Raw genomic sequence first — 11,480 nt, 5'->3', positions numbered from 1 at the left:
CCACTTGTAAGGGTTATACTGGTTAGGTGGTGTATACAGTCAGGCCTAAGTCTTCAGTAAGAAAGGGGTTAACACGGGGTTGGCACAGAGGAAAACTAAACATGGACCAAGGAACAGGGAAAAAGACAGAAACACAGACACAGGGGAGACAGGAACAAAGGGAACTAGAAAACCACAACTGATAAGGCCAGAACTAAGATGAATAAGGAAGACCAAAACAAAACTAGAAAATAACAAAACCCAGTGAAAACAGAACTAAACACAAAATACTGAGCATACGGCCCAGAACCATGACACAAACATTAATAATACTGGTGTGAAAAGGCAAACAGGAGATGGATCCTGGTTAATTTAATTAAAAATGTTTTTTAATTTAAACCTTTATTTAACCAGACAGACAGATTAAGAACATCTGGCACTTTGGCACTGAATACAACTCAGCAGAATTTTAAACAATAAATATATATATATATATAATATATACAAATAAAAATACAGCTGACTGCAGAACAGTGACAAACTCTTCCAGATGAACCCAAAAAACAAATAGACAGGATTATTGGAGCCACAAAAGTGTGTCTGGCTTAGTGAAAGTGAAAATAAAAGATAAAAAGGAAACAAAACAAAACAAAATAATCACTAGAAATGAGTCATCAAGTGTCCAGCAAAATTAAAACTAATACAACAAAGTCAAAGTGAAACCATGTAGAGGAGCTTTAGAGCAACACAGAACTGCAGCTGTCCTTCAAGGAGTGATTAAAGGAAGTGAACTATGTTTCTGTCAGGTCACTGTACTGTTACTGTACTGTACAGTACTATACTGTACACTTAAGTATCTACTAGTATGTTAAAACTCCAGGCCCAGATGAATTAACTGCAGTTTTATTAATAATTAAAAAAAAAAATCATCCAGGGGTCATATCCTGATGTGAACCAACAAATCCTGGACCATGATCACTTTCCATAAGAACCCACTGTGACACAGTTTCACATGTTCTGGAAAATTTTTTTATTTCATTTTTATTTTAAATTCTGAATAAATTTTCTGTCAAAGAGAAATGGCTGTGGGCTCTTAGGTTAAGGTGCAGCCACAACAAATCTAAAATGCTTCCAGCTGTTTCTTGGTGATGTGTGTCTCTCTGTGTCGAGGCTTCGAAGCGTGTGCCGAGTAATCCGGCGAAGAGTTTGCTGGGATTGTCTTAAAAAGTCACGAGAAGTCCAAAAATCGTCCCGGGGGGGGGGCTTCGGTGTCTGAAGCAGCTAAATGCCCTTTTGGAAAGAAAGAAATATATATTGCTAGGGGGGGGGTCTGGAAAGTTGATAAATCTGACAACAAAGTTGGCAACAGTGAATCCAGAGATTTTTGCTAAGCTTTGCAGCTGGCCGTACCATGTGGCTGATTCACGGGTTTAGGCTGCAATAAATATAGGGGGCAGCAAAACACAGCTAATACCCCCCCCCCCCAAACACTCACATTTTTTGCAATGAAGCCAGCGAGAAAGATGAGCTTTTCCAGTGTCTGGAAACGTTTTGAACGGATTTTTTATAATAACTAGGGGTGGGACTCGATTAAAAAAATTAATCGAATTAATTAGAAGCTTTGTAATTAATTAATCGAAATTAATCGCATTTTAATCACATTTAAATATTTAACATGATAAATATTAATTTAAGTTTGGTTGATGAATGAATCAATATACACAAGCTTAAACTTCAAAATTTTGTTTATTTTCCCACCAGTCTACTACACAGACCAATGAAGGGTGGAAGTGCTCCTGTGATAAGCAAACTCCTGAAATTAAAGTTAAGCATCATAACTGGATAGTTTTATTCAACATTAATGTCTCACTTAATATAGTTGGAAATTAATCATTCTCTCAGCTGTATTCCTTGATCATGAAATGTGTTATGCTTTTTTTAACAACTTATTTTGAATTAAAGACTTAAATTAAAACACAAAAAGGAGAAAAAGTTCGTTCTCCGTTTAACCAGCTGCTCTTACATAGCTGTGCTTCGCACTCACGGTTGCTAGGCGACATGAGCTACGGAGAGGTGAGGGCAGGTGATGCTGATATGAAGGCTAGCCGCTCACTTCCGGCCTTTGAGGTCTTCGTGGGCTGCAAACTACGTGGGCCAGGTCCTTCGCAGGATGCGGCCGCTGAATTTGGACATTGTGCGTTGATATAATCTGTATGCTGGGAACTCGTGCACTGAGAAACGTTCCACGGTGCAAAGTGCAATTAAAATGCGTTAAAATTTTTAATTCGTTAATTTCCCCGTAATTAATTAATCGAAATTAACGTGTTAAAGTCCCACCCCTAATAATAACATATGTAATACATAAATAATAAATTAATAACAAGTAAAAAGCACATTCAATCACAATCATAACTCTCTTCCCAATTTGTTTCCACCTCACCGCCACCTCAGCCTCTGCAAGAAATTCTGGAAAGAGCGCTTCCCAACCCTCAAGTTTTTGCCGGTGGACTCATGCGGTATTGCGGGGACAGCCTAATCTGTCTTTTGATTACATTGTTCGCTCCTCCAAGTCTGTTTTTGATAAAGGATCAAATCCTGAAATAGGAGCACAGAGGCTAATCAGCCTTTGTCAAGGCAGACATAGCGTCGCAGATTACTCAATCAAGTTTCGGATCTTGGCTGCAGAAGCAGGCTGGGAGGAGAAAGCCTTGAGGGTGGTTTTCCTTAATGGTCTGTTGGAAAACCTTAAGCGTGAGTTGGCAACCAGAGACCTGCCTCAGACTCTTGATCCTCTAGTTAACCTGTGTATCCGTCTAAACCTCTTCAACTCCCTGATCCAACACACCTGAGTCAAATGGCTGAATTACCTCCTCAGTCTGCAGTCAAGTTCTCCAGAGTCCTGCTATTGACTTCTATATTTGACTCAGGTGTGTTGAAGCAGAGACACATCTAAAACCTGCAGGACACCGGCTCTCGAGGCCTGGAGTTGAAGAGCCCTGGTCTAGATGATCATCTCTGAGCGCACCAGCATCCTGGGGACTACAATTCCCATGATGCCTTACTAAGGTCCAGCTTGGCTTCCGGTGGAATCACCCCAGTGGAGACCCTAGAAGAACAACAGGAACACGAAGGAGAACAGCCGATGCAGCTAGAAGGTATGTGCCCCAGCCCATGGGAGTGACGGAGGAGACAGGCGGCTGGTGAGTGCTTTTATTGTGGCCACAAAGGTCATTTCGTTAGTTCCTGTTGGCGCCATTTAAACAATGATGCCTGACAATAGAGGTGGGGATACTGACGAATTTAAATTTAAAGGGACAAAACTGCATGGGAATGCAGATGGACTTTCACGCCTTCCACAAATGCAAACCACTGAAGAAACCACTGACCCAGCAACTGTGTTTCACGTGGCACAGATGGAACCTCTACCTGTCACCAGTGCTCAGGTGAAAAGAGAAACAAGCCGAGACACAATCTTATCCAAAGTGTATGATTTTACTGTGAATGGCTGGCCATCCTCCAGTGACACTCAATTATCTGTGTATTCTACCCACAAAGACCAGCTATCTGTTTGCCAAGGATGTGTCTTGTGGGGAACCCGTGTCATCCTTCCACCCAAACTACGTACAAGGGTACTAGACTCACTACACAATGGACATCTGGGTGTTGTTAAGATGAAGAGTCTTGCTAGGAGCTATGTTTGGTGGCCAGGCATAGACTGTGAAATAGAGAACGTGGCTAAATCCTGCACTGGTTGCCAGCAGACACTGCGCCAGCCTCAACCAGCACCTGTACACACATGGGAGTGGCCATCCACTCCATGGCAACGCATTCATATAGACTATGCTGGACCATTTGTGGACCAAATGTTCCTGATTGTGGTTGATGCTCACTCAAAGTGGCCAGAAATTTTTCCTGTGAAGCAAGCAACAGCTGCCAGCACAGTCAGCATCCTTCGATCACTCTTTGCACGCACAGGTTTGCCACAACAGCTTGTAAGTGACAATGGCCATCAGTTTACTGAAGAGGAGTTTCAGAGTTTCCTCAAGAACAACGGTGTACGACATATCACTTCAGCTCCTCATCATCCAGCAACAAATGGACAAGCTGAACGGTTCATTCAGTCCTTCAAGCGGTCAATGAAAGCCAGCCGATTGGAGGGAAAGCCAATGCAACACAAAATCGACAGCTTCTTATTGGCTTACAGAAACACCACTCATGCAACTACTGGACACACACCTGCAATGCTTTTCATGGGACGAAATCTGAGATCACGTTCGGATCTGTTAAAACCAGACATCCGCAAGAATGTCCAGGGCAAACAATCTTCTTTGGTGGAAACAACAAAGAACCAAACCAGATCATTTGACATTGGACAAAAAGTTCTTGCCAAAGACTATAGAGGCCCAAATCAGAAATGGCAGTCTGGCATGATTCTGTCACAGACTGGACCTCTGACATACAACATTAATGTTGGAGACAACTTAATCTGGCGGCGACATGTTGATCAGATTGTAGATGCAGAAACCCACATGGTTCCAAGGCAGCCTGAGAGCACATCCACATCTCAGGATTCAGAAGAGTTTATCTTCGCAACACCTCCTGAGGTTCAGGGTTTAGGTGAAACCACTGATGCCCAAACAGCCGAACCTTCCACACAGCGTACTATGAACTCTGGCCATTCTGGCAGACGTTACCCTGAGAGAAATCGCAGAGCACCTCAGAGACTGAATTTATAGATTTCCAGTTCATTTTATAAGGAAACAGTTAAAATCTCTGGAGCTTGAAAAAGGCGACTGGACTTCTTTTTGTTTCTTGAAGACGTTTCACCTCTCATCCGAAAGGCTTCTTCAGTTCTCAACCAAATGGTGGAGAGACCCAGGTATTTAAACCCCTGTGGGCGTAGTCCCCTGGAGGTGGTTATGACCCTCTATTGATCATGTGCGTGAACACATGTGCCCAGGTGTGAAGGGGGCGTGGGTCATATTTAATCAGTGGTTTCAGTTGAAACCAATTTAGGACTCCGCTCCATTGTTTCCTGTGGCCTATTGAGGTCACTGGAACAAAGGTGTGAATGGGGGTTGAGACGTCTGGGAAGGGAGCTCAGGACAGCACTGTAAGCGGGGGAAAGTTGGTGACGTAATCCACCTCCTCTGTTCATGACCATTCTAAGACCTGCCTGTCTCCATGTGAACCTGGTCAAACTTACCATTTCAAAAGTCTCCAAAACCCCATTTTCACACACACACACACACACACACACACACACACACACACACACACACACATAGACAGTGTCTTTACATTTTGAAGAGATCACAGAGGTCCTTCTCTGTAACTTCCTGTGTAATGTTGCCAACCCACAGAGAGTGTGACAATGATGACTTTGACTGTTTTCACGGATCAAACATGTCAGTAATGACCATCACAGCACAGTTTAGCAGCACAGAAGCTGCTGCAGCAGGTAAACTGGAGCTACCAACACATTTTATAAATAGATACAAGTGCTGGTCATAAAATTAGAATATCATGAAAAAGTTAAATTATTTCAGTAATTCCATTCAAAAAGTGAAGTTTATACCTTATACCAGGGATCCTCAAGTCCAGGCCTCGCGGTCCGGTGTCCTGCAGGTTTTAGATGTGTCTCTGCTTCAACACACCTGAGTCAAATATAGAAGTCATTAGCAGGACTCTGGAGAACTTGACTGCATACTGAGGAGGTAATTCAGCCATTTAATTCAGGTGTGTTGGATCAGGGACACGTCTAAAACCTGCAAGACACTGAGCCACGAGGCCTGGACTTGAGTATCCCTGCCTTATACCATGGTCCTTAAAGCAGGTACTGGTAGCTTTGGCACTGTGTGCAGGTGCCACGTCCTGTTGGAAAATGAAATCTGCATCTCCATAAAGTTGGTCAGCAGCAGGGAGCATGAAGTGCTCTAAAACTTCCTGGTAGACGGCTGCGTTGACCTTGGACCTCAGAAAACACAGTGGACCAACACCAGCAGATGACATGGCGCCCCAAACCATCACTGACTGTGGAAACTTTACACTGGACCTCAAATAACGTGGATTCTGTGCCTCTCCTCTCTTCCTTCAGACTCTGGGACCTTGACTTCCAAAAGAAATGCAACATTGACTTTGATCAGAGAACATAACTTTGGAGCACTCAGCAGCAGTCCAGTCCTTTTTGTCTTTAGACCAGGTGAGACGCTTCTGACGCCTTCTCGTTCAAGAGTGTCTTGACACGAGGACTGCGACAGCTGAAACCCATGTCTGCATACGTCTGTGCGTGGTGGTTCTTGAAGCACTGACTCCAGCTGCGGTCCACTCTTTGTGAATCTCCCCCACATTTTTGAATGGGTTTTGTTTCACAATCCTCTCCAGGGTGTTAGACTGTTACAGTTGGCAGTGCTCATTTTATAACATTACACAGAGCGACGTGCTGATCACACCTATGTGTACATGTCATCAACAGAGCGACCTCTCCATTCATTAAAGGGTGTCATTACTTGTCAGACAGTGTAGGTGGAAATGACCCATTATTCTATTCTTCACATGCTGAATAATGTTTTTGGCTAAAATTTAAGATTAATCTTGTATTTAATATCTTGCTGAATCCTTTATCACAGCAATGATTTCTTCTGATCTTGGAAAGCTTTGTGTTTAGAGTGCAGTGAGCGTGACCTAAACACACACACGAAGCAGCTAGCTCTGCGTTTCTTGAGTCTGAGTGTCCTCTTGTGTTCATAATGATGCACTGCAGTGCAGCAGACATACTTTAGCCAGAAATGATCACATGACTTTAACATGCGGTTCATCCCTGTTAATATATCAGTGCATGAAAGGCCTCAGTGTGGCCATTATTAAATGAGTCCTCTCAGAGCTTCTGCTTCTTGACTCAAATGAAATCAAACCACCGCACACAGTCACAGATATCAGTGCAGCTGGATTTATTCAGACCTTTAACAAAACAGACATACTGCTGAATCTGGAGTGAAGGCAAAGATTGTAGTGATGCCCCTCCTGCTGCAGCTGATCATCTTAACACAGAAATATTCATAATCCAAAACAAAAAAGAAAAATTCATTCTTTAACAGTATTTATAATCCAGTTTAAGGTGTCTGATTTTCTCCTGGGTGAAGTAGAGCTTTGACAAGGCACCTGCTTCATGCTGTGGATGCTCTGATTATTTCCTTCATCAAAGTTTCACAAGTGATTTTTGTGTGTCCTCTCGCTCTGCCTGTTTCCCCCCCCCCCTCAGTGAAGTTGGGACCTACGAGATGGCTGTGCTCAAGGAGAAAGAAGACAATGTGCAGAAACAGGTAAATGAAGTATTTGAGCAACAGAAAACTGCTACAGCAGCAGGAGAGGAACGCTGAAATCTTAAAATCTTGAAATCTGGAAGAGAAAGTGGAACATTTCTTTACTAAGCTTAACAGAAAAAGAGCGAGGCGAAGCCACAGACTCGTTTATTTAAAAGAAAACCAGCCAGTTACTAACAGACATGCAGCTACAGGGAGCTTTGGGTTGACAAGAACTTACCGTAGTTGTTTAACTGGCTGCCAAAAGTACTGCGAAATGAGGGAAAATGTCACTAACCTAAATCAAAAGAAAAGAACTAGTATTCCTGTGCACAGCTGAGCAGAACAAAGACATCATACAAAAGGGTTTGCAGCAGCTACACTCAGTGAAAGGGCAGATTTAACACAAACTCCAAAGAAATTACAGGTTAGTTTTATTTCAGAGGTGAGCTGCATAAATTAAGTAAACAATACGGCAGCTTATAGATTTTCTACATGAACAAATTTATGAGATAAATGTGAGATCATGAATAAAAGTGTGTTTTTTTTTCTTTTGTGGCTGATGGAGGCCTTCTCCAAAGTCTAAACAGGAAGAACACAAACAGCACGTATGTGCAGCAAGGAAGGTTTTACATTCCAAAAACTCCATCATATCAGTAAAAACTCATATACATCTAAAAATCATATACAAATTCCACAAGGCAATAAATGGATAGCACTCACAGAGGCAAACACGGGTTTCCTCACACATGTAGTGACATATGCAGCACTGAAAACGTGGAATTCTTCACCAGTGATGTGAACTAAAACAGAAATCTGTCACAAAAAGGCAGACGTGGAGCTTCCTTGGAGCGTCACGTTTGCTGACTGCTGTGGTTTGGGATGTATGGCCCCATAAGCCATAGCTAATGATCACCCTACTAAACACATAAGTAAATGGGATTAAATATAAAACATCTGCAAAGTGTAACAGAGTTAAAATAACCTATATTATGAATTTCTTCAAAATTAATGTACTTATTGCATGTGAATAGTTGGAGCCACCTGGTGGATAAATAATGCAACTGCAAGGTTCCGCATTGCTGCAGTGTACGTGCCTCAGCAAAGGAAAACGATCCCAAGCTGGAGGTGGGTGCGTGTGAGCAATGCTATAGTTATTTTTGTTTGTTTAATAGTGAAAACATTCTCTCAGCAGTAAATGTTAATATGTATTTCTATCGTAAGCACTGCTGACATGTAACCTGGAAGTTACAGGTGTTTTGGTTAACAAATAGTAACTTTATTCACGATCTGCATTTTTGTTAGCATGCTAAGCTAATACCAGTTAGCCAGTCAGCAGCTTTCAGGCTGCCCCTGGCTCTAAAGCTGTATAGCAGTACAAGACTGTGATTGTTCTGATTTCTGTTAACAGAGCTGAATGTTGCGGTTGCATGACCACACTGATGTCTGTGACTGTGTGCTGTGATTTTTGTACCAGGTAGGCTTTGTTTGTTTTATATGAGCAAAATTGTAAGATGTTGATTTGTTATTGTTAGCCTAAAGAAGTGAAAATAATGGCTCTTACTCTCAAGTACTGTATGAAAAATGAATGCCACTATACGATTACATGTTTGTTGTAATGTCTTTTGTTGAAAGCAAAAGCAAAAGGAAAACGATCCCAAGCTGGAGAGCTGAATGTTGCGGTTGCATGACCACACTGATGTCTGTGACTGTGTGCTGTGATTTTTGTACCAGATTAAAGAGGGAGTGCTGAGTAAGAGCAAGTCCGGTATTGCTGTGCCATCCTTCTGCACCATAGACACCAGGAGAAATCTCCACCATAGAATCTCAGAAGCATTCACAACAGTTACAAAAGCTTCTTTTATTTTAAATAATGTAACTGCCTCCACGGGGAGATGTTAAGTTTATAATACTTTGGATAATTTTGGCGTCCGCAGCCTCTCCTGTGCGACTTCAGGTCGCTCCTCCCTTCGGTTCGTCAGCATGTGGAGAAAAAACTAAATTAGTGTGAAATGTTTTTCACTGTTATGAATTTGGGTGTTGACTTCTTTCTTTGATGAAGGAGTCTCCAGCCTGTCTGGACTTCACAGCAGGTCTTCCTCCTTCACAGCGCTGTCTGTCTGTTGTTACAGTTGTTTTACGTTGTTACATAAATATAATTCCACACAGACATGAATCAATGATAATTAGTAGTTTAAAAAGTACACTGCGTGGCCAAAACAAAAAGTCGCCACCAAAAAAAAGGTCACACATGTTTCATTGGACCGCCTTTAGCTTTGATTGCAGCATGCATTCACTGTTGCATTGTTTTGATGAGCTTCTGCAATGTCACAAGATTTAAGTGTTGCATTAATTTTTCACCAACATCTTGCAGTGACGATGGCAGATTCTGACCACTGTGCAAAGCCTTCTCCAACACATCCCAAAGATTCTCATTGGGGTTGAGGTCTGGACTCTGTGGTGGCCAATCCATGTGTGAAAATGATGTCTCTCGCTCCCAGAACCACTCTTTCACAATTGGAGCCCAATGACTCCTGCCATTGTTATCTTGGAATATGCTCGTGCCATCAGGGAAGAAAAAATCCATTGATGGAATAACCTGGTCATTCAGTATGTTCAGGTAGTCAGTTGACCTCATTCTTTGAGCACATAATGTTGCTGAACCTAGACCTGACCAACTGCAGCAACCCCGGATCATAATCCAGGTGGTGACTTTTTGTTTTGGCCAGGCAGTGAACATTTCATTATGTTAAATGTTTGCGACCTGATTATCTGTTGTTTTCCCAAAGTTCGGTCCACCCAAAAGGAAAACGACAGAAAGGCAAATCAAGCCTTAGATTACTGCTTGTTTTATGAGCCTGTTACACTCTTTATGTATGTTATGTGTCTGCTGTGTTCAGATCATGTTCGCTGGGTTTTATCAGTCCTAGACTGGCTCTTCTTTCTCTCTCTCTCTCTGCAACTGCAACCAGACTCTTGTGAATCCTGCTCTCCGTCTGCTTATTTCACAGGCTTATCATATCCTCCAAATTAAATCAAAAGTATCTTTTTTCCCTCCAGTATTTTAGAGAGGCAGTGTCTCAGAGGTAAAGATGGGCAGGGGTTCACTGATCTGTAAAAACTGTGACGCAATTTCAGAATAATGTTCCTCAGTGTAAATTTAGAAAGACTGAATATCTCATCATCTACAGTACATGATATCATCACATCTCTGTGTGCAGTGACAAGGCAGAAAATCAGTACTGGAAGGCTGTGATCTTCAAGCCTTCGTGCAGCACTGCATTAAAAACAGGCACGATCCTGTCATGGAAATCGGTGCATGGGATCAGGAACACTTCCAGACACCACTGTGTGTTCGCTGCGCCCTCCACAAGATCAGGTTAAAGCTCCGTCATGCAAAGAAGAAGCCGTACGTGAAGATGATCCAGAAACACTGCTGTCTTCAGGTTCATTCATTCTCAGTTGAGGTCTCACTGTGAGGCTCGCTTTTTGCTCACAACTGAAAAATAGGCGCAACCACCCAAGTGCCATCACGCCACATGCATCAGAGCTGGATAAAAGTGTGAGGCGTGAGGCGGATGACAGCAGTGGCCCAGAATGAGGGCAGCTCTGGTTCAGTCGCACACATTTTGCCAACAGTAGATAGCTAGCACTGTTTAGCCCACTTCACTTGCTGCCACCATCCATCAGTCCACCCAACCAGCATTTCAGAATAATAACAACCATCTGCAGATGGTTAAAAGGTCTGAAGAAAGCAGCTCTCCTCTGAAGCTCAGATATACAATACCTGACAGAGAGATGAAAAATCCTCTCAGTGCTGCTGACAAACCCGTAGCTGCTCCTTTCATTTCTATTCAAACCCGTCTGCGAGCACGCTGTGCACAGGGCAGCCTCCATTAGACAGCATACAGAGAGCTGTGCTTCAGGAGGATGTGGTCTCTGACAAAACGCTTCTGTTTGGATTGTGGTTGGCCAAGTCCTCAACAATAAATCAGACCGCTCAGAGTGAGACTGCTTTCTCCTGCCTCACATTACTGAAAAATAAAACCTTTATAAACTTTATTATGTATGAACACACACAATGATTCCTTCTGTAGCTCTGACTTCTGTTTTAATAACACAGAGTCGATATGAAGATCAAACCATCGCTCCTAAACCAGAGAACTGCTGAGCAGAACAAGTGCCGGCAGCTGGAGGCCA

This window comes from Archocentrus centrarchus, chromosome 1 (genome assembly GCF_007364275.1).
Source record: "Archocentrus centrarchus isolate MPI-CPG fArcCen1 chromosome 1, fArcCen1, whole genome shotgun sequence".
Lineage (NCBI taxonomy): Eukaryota > Metazoa > Chordata > Actinopteri > Cichliformes > Cichlidae > Archocentrus > Archocentrus centrarchus.
The sequence above is the reverse complement of the archived record's forward strand: the minus strand, read 5'-3'. Positions refer to the sequence as shown.